This window comes from Petaurus breviceps, unplaced genomic scaffold (genome assembly GCF_028583685.1).
Source record: "Petaurus breviceps papuanus isolate PSGF00001 unplaced genomic scaffold, PetGlider_PUasm1.0 86804, whole genome shotgun sequence".
Classification (NCBI taxonomy): domain Eukaryota; kingdom Metazoa; phylum Chordata; class Mammalia; order Diprotodontia; family Petauridae; genus Petaurus; species Petaurus breviceps.
In genome coordinates, this window is record NW_027186787.1 from 1 (window position 1) to 5,966 (window position 5,966).

Below are 5,966 nucleotides of genomic sequence, written 5' to 3' on the forward strand. Positions count from 1 at the left end.
TCAAGGTACCAAAACAAGTCCTTAGATCTAGTCACTGTGGCCTTGGAGAGAACAGTGTCAGTCGGATAGTGAAGGGAGATTTCAAATGGCTGAGGAGTGAGTTATGTGCTGGTACCAGTAGCAAATGTATTTGACTTTACTTCCTAGAAACTTGGTAGGAAAGAGAAGAGGGTGTGCAGCAGCACTAGGGGGTAGTAGAGTGGAGGAAAGTTTATGATGATGTTTTTAGTATGAATGATATAGTTAAAGTACATTGTCCAAACAACCCGTCATCTCACTAGTATCTTATCAAAAGTAGCACCATCCTCATTTATTCTGATGAGGATTTTTTGCCAAGGAGCAGCAGGTCACCATAGTCTTTTGTCCAATCCTAGCCATCATTTGCTTTGCCTACACTATATCATCTTTGTAGCCTGTTGTGACTTTTCCATGGAACAAGGAATGGATCAAGCAGATCCGAGTTTTGTGGTTCCAAACAAAACCTTCAGCAGAGGTGGGGGGTGTGCTTGGACCATCACCCTTATCTCTGTATCCGTCAACTACAGGCTCATCTCTCTATGGGGGACCAAGGGCCTTTATCTCTGTATATGCTGCCTCCTAGGATATTTGATCACCTCATTTCCCTGTTACTTCCAAACCTATGCTTCTCCCAAGCTATGTCTTAAGGCTGAAATGTTTTCCCTCCCCTCAGTTGCTGCCCCTCCCTTTCCTCCATCCACCATGTTTCAAACACAAGCTGACAATTTTTCCCAGACCTATATTTAAACAAACATAACATTTTTTCTCTCCACCTTCAGCAGTAAATGTACCAGTGCAGGCATATGAACCTAGAACCATGAACCTAGAGCAGGGGTGGGGAACCTGTGCCTCGAGACCACACATGGCCCTCTAGGTCCTTGGGTACGGCCTTTTGACTGAGTCCAAGTTTTCTAGAACAAATCCTTTTATGAAGGGGATCTGTTCTTTGAAGTTTGGATTCAATCAAAGGGCTGCACTTAAGGACCTAGAGTAATGCTGCACTCATCTGGTCTCACTGGGGAAATGAATGTGTTTTCCTGAAAACTGAAGCTTACCACATTAAGCATCAAAACTTTTTATTGTAAGCAAATCTTGATAAGAATGCTTGCCAGTCTTCTTAGGCAGGATTTCCCTTTTTTCTTCATGACAAAGTGCAAAGAACACTAGGCTTGAAGTCAGTGTGTCCACCACTGACTAGCCTGGGCAAGTCACTGACACTGGGCAAAATGAAGGAACTGGAATAGATGACATGTGAGGTCCTTCCAGCTCGGAACCGAGGATCACTATGAACACCATCAGCTTGGGGAACTCAGAGTATAGAATCTTCCTCCAGTGATGCAAGCTGGCAAGTCAGTTGTAACATACAATCTCTTTACTGAAATACATTCATGTTGTTAGCAGCTAATCAAGTATTTAGGACTATTTGTCCCTACACAAAATGACCACAAGCTACCTTCTGAGTCTCTGTATCCATTAGACAAAGTTTTCCTGTCTCATCCTTCACTGTCAAGCTCCCAGCTGCCACTTCTTGTTGCTGTTAGCAAGCTAGTCCTTAGCAGTTCTCAGTCCTGCCTTTCCCCACCTCCAGCCTCCAGTTGCTTCTAATCTACTTTGATGGTGAAAACTGATAACCACAGACTTGTTGGAAGCTTACATAAACATTAGTAAGTGTACTCTAAAGGGTCTGATAAAGTTATTGAGCCTTTAAATGTAGGAATTTTTATGCCATCTATTTTGATGGCTGAGAGGCCTTAAGAAAGCCTTTATTCTCAGCTCTTTGATGTATTCTGGAGAGCTGAGATGTAGCTAGGTTCCCTCTGGATAATTCAGGGCCTACTTCAAGGATCCACTGATGCAAGTCAGAACCCTTTTCACACCTTAGAAGATGGTCTCAGAGTTCTCATGGTCAACGTAACTCATTTCCTTGTAGGCAACCTTAGCTAAATTGGTCCATAGGTGACAGACATGTTATAGTGCTGCGGTTTCCATCTGTCAAAGCATGAATTTTGCTGGCCTAGCCTTTGAGAGTTCGGAATTGCCTCCTGGCCATAATGAGGCAGCAGAGAAGGCCTTTGGAGAAGAGGAGATGCAGTTATTTTTAAAATAGATTTACATATTCTTTGGCTATATACGCTCTCCATATTTGTTGGGAACATTAGAGATGATCAGCTTTTGAAGGTGTAGGGTAAATCTTCACTCACTTTATCTGCTGCAGAACACCCTACTATGTACAAAGGTAAAATCTTTCAGATAATGATGATGGAATCTTCAAGAATTACTTACAAATCATAACATCAATCATTTCTCTCCTTGACAGGAATTAGCTTCTTATGGAAATGATCCTGATGCTGTGAAGTTAACTATTAGAGGTAAGGAGTGAAGACTGAAAATGAAGGTCATGTAAGCTCATAGTTTAATGTCCTTGGAATCTGCCTTTTGTGGTGTTCTTTATGTGCACTACTAACATTAGGCATTTCTAAAGGACATGCATGCTATTTGATTTCCAACATATTGCCCTGAATGTATATTTACTAGGCAGAATGGTGAATCAAAGGAGCTCAGGGTTCAGGGTCAGGCTCCTACAATGCTAACCAGCTAGATGTCTTTAAGGGAGTAATTTTCTCTCTTTGAGCCTCATTTTTCTCATCTGCAAAAAAAGGATGATAGTTGCCTTGCCTATGTCTCCCCCATAGGGCTTTTGTAAGGGAATGCAGACTCAAAGTGCACTGGCTTACATGATTGCTACAGGATTGCTGTTATGCTTCTAATACCTGCTAACACTCTCCCCAGACAGAAGCTATAAGTTAAGCTGGGAAACTTTGGCTCCCACATTTCCATCCTCCTGATTGCTTCTCTGCTTCTCACTGGGTAACCAGTCAGTATTTCACTATGCACCATGCTACACTGGAGAGTGTGTTGAGTTTGGAGTCCCAAGGCACCCGAGTCCAAGTGACACTCACTAGTTGTGAGTAAGTCCCTTCCCCCAAGTCTCAGTTCCCTCATTTGTAAAATGGAGATATTTTAAATTCTACCTATCTCATTTGACTATTGTGGGAAAAATGCTACACAAGTCATCAAGTGCTACAGAAATATGAGTGTTATTGCCTTTCCTTCCCTTTTGGCCAGTGTGAAGATAGTCCAGAAAACCTTGCTATTTGCAAGCTATACAACTCGAAAGAAGCTGATTGACCTAAAGAAGGAAATGCACTTGTCTAAGGCAAATTGGCCTCAAAGAGATGTACCCTTTACCACCACCAGAAGTATCTCCTTTCTTCCATCATGAGATTAAATGCATTTCTGTACTATAAAAAATCTAGCTATAGATTAAATCAAAGATTAGAATTCTTCAATATGAAATATTGAAGGCTGTGGTGTGAAGGGGCTAAATTATGTCATAAAGCATAGTTAAAAGGGCATTATTATTATAAAGAGACAGTGTCCCATTGTGGGTAGGATGCTGGCCCAGGAGCCATGAAAAGCTGTGTTCCAATCCCATCTGCCATCTACTAGCAAGTCACTTTTACCTCAGTGAATTTCAAGCAATTATGATAACTTTTCTAAGGCATGGATGGGTTTCAAAACATGTAAGTGGAGGGGGCTCCCACACCAATGAAATAAAAAAAGTCATTGACATATTGATATATCACTAAAATATCCTCAACATCATGGATCAAATAAACATAGAATTTAATCGCCAAATCCTGAAGTATTAGAATAAAGATTCCCTTCTCTGTCCCTGAAATTTTTAAGTTAGGTTTCAGACAAAAAGTATGATTTCATATACACACAGTAACCTTATGGTATGATCTGGTAAGATAGTTTCCATAAAGCTTTGGACAAAAGCTGACTGACAAAAACATAATGTTACTAAAGGAACCTAGGATTTTTCCTAGCCTTTGACATTTCCTTTTGCACACGTCTTGGTGACAGTTACAATACTGGGCCTCCAGAGGGCAGCAGGTCTAACCCAGGGTGACAGACCATGCTGTTATACTTAGTAGTTATCACTAGTCAACAGTCCCCTTTAGAATCAGATCTTTTCCTATGTTTCACTGAAATAAGAGAGAGTAAATGAAAGAAACAGACCCCTACGGAAGTGCTGTACCCAAAAGGTAGCTTGCTGTAGTCTAGAAAATGCTATTTGCCATCAGGGTGGCAGCTGCAGCTATGTGATGCAATATTTTTTTTTTTTTGCATTTTGCACTATTCTCAGTCTGCTACAACCTCAAGGTAGTCTTTAAACAGCATTCACCTGTAAGCCTCCTCAGCTTGGCCTTTTAATTTTGTTCCCCCTTTCATATGACAAAGCCCATGCATGGTAGTAGAAGCGGACAAGCTAGAAAGTGGGTAAGTGGCTCCCCTAGAAGTCACTACTTTAAGGTTCTGCATGTGGATTGACCTTTCAGATCTACTCAAAGATGGCTTTGGGGACCACCCTCTTTATTACTGTCTTATTGCAGAAGTACCAGATGAGGACCGGGAATCAGGTAAGATACACTCCCCTTCACTGTCTTCATACTGACTCGACTCTGCCAATAAAATGAAGTGTAACAAAAAGCACTAATTAAGTAGATGAGTAAAGGGATTTAGATTTGGGGAGTTCATATAGCCCATGTGTTAGAGAGACAGCTCCTGTGGTTACTAGTTTTTCCAGTGGTAAACTCTGATATTGTCCTTTAGAATAAGGAAAGAGAGGGGCAGCTAGGTGGTGCAGTGAGTAAAGCGCTGGGCCCAGAGTCAGGAGGACCCCAGTTCAGTTTTGGTCTCAGACACTTAACACCCACACAAAAAAACTAGCCGTGTGATCTTGGGCAAGTTACTTAACCCCAGCTGCCCTCCAAAAAGCAAAAAAAAAGAAGGAGGGAAAAAGATGAAAGTTTTGGATCCGCCTTTCAAGTTGAAGGTAGTCATGGATGATAGGAAAAACATATTTCCAGGGGAAAATGTGAAGCCTTATTCTAAAGGCCTACCCTCAATTGAGATTATTTCCTGCCTAGGAAAAACTTCCATTAAAATTCTTTGGTAACACATAGCCAAAGATCTGAGGAGATTGGTAACAGAGATTGGCAATCAGTAATTTGAATTTATAAACTTATGCAGAGCCTGGAAATATGCTGCCAATGGATTCTAATCAAACATTCATTTTTAAGGACTAATATAACAAACATTTTGATACTCAGTAAAAATGAAAGCACTCAACCTTTTGCACACTCCATCTCTAGGCACTCTGACATAGGTTTTGCAATGTATGATCCTTTTGTTGGCAAGTCACTCTACCTGGAAGACTTCTATGTCACGGAGCCTTTTCGAGGTAAAACTATCTCTCATCAATCAACAGACTTTTATTAAGTATTTACTATGTTCCAAGCACTGTGATATGAGCTGAGGATGTAAATACAGGCAAAAATAGTTCCTGCCCTCAAGGAGCTTACATTCTAGTGGGGATTTACAACATGTAAATAAATAGGTACATACTCTCTTTCTCTTTCAATATGTAGATGGAGAGAAAGAGAAAGCCATTAGCAACTGGGGGGACTTGGAAGGCCTCTTACAGGTGGCACTTCTGCTGAGTCCTGAAGGAAGTAAGGAGGTAGAAGTGAGGAGGGAGAGCATTCTAAGCTAAAGATACAGCAAAAGTACAGTTAAGAGAGTCATGTGTGAGAATCAGCAAAGTAGGTCAGTACAGTTGGATTGGAGAGTACATGGAGAGGAGTAGTGTTAAGACTGGAAAGGTAGAAAGAGGATAGGTTGTGAAGGTTGTTATATTTGCTTCTTGAGAGAACAGGGAACTAATGGAGTTTATATTGTGTGTGTGTGTGTGTGTGTGTGTGTGTGTGGTGTGTGTGTGGGTGTGTGTGTGTGTGTGTGAGAGAGAGAGAGAGAGAGAGAGAGAGAGAGAGAGAGAGAGAGAGAGAGAGAGAGAGAGAGAGAGAGAGAGAGAGAGAGAG

At 41.3% G+C, this 5,966-nt stretch overlaps 1 long non-coding RNA gene across 1 annotated transcript in view; it reads left to right on the forward strand.

Moving 5' to 3' along the window:
- The first annotated feature begins 31 nt into the window (after positions 1-31).
- LOC138176342 (uncharacterized) overlaps positions 32-5,966 on the forward strand; it is a 15,669-nt gene continuing 9,734 nt past the window's right edge. Inside the window, exons 1-2 of the long non-coding RNA XR_011172217.1 lie at positions 32-2,387; positions 4,425-5,329. This is a non-coding gene — a long non-coding RNA (uncharacterized lncRNA). The remainder of the gene's footprint in view (positions 2,388-4,424; positions 5,330-5,966) is intronic.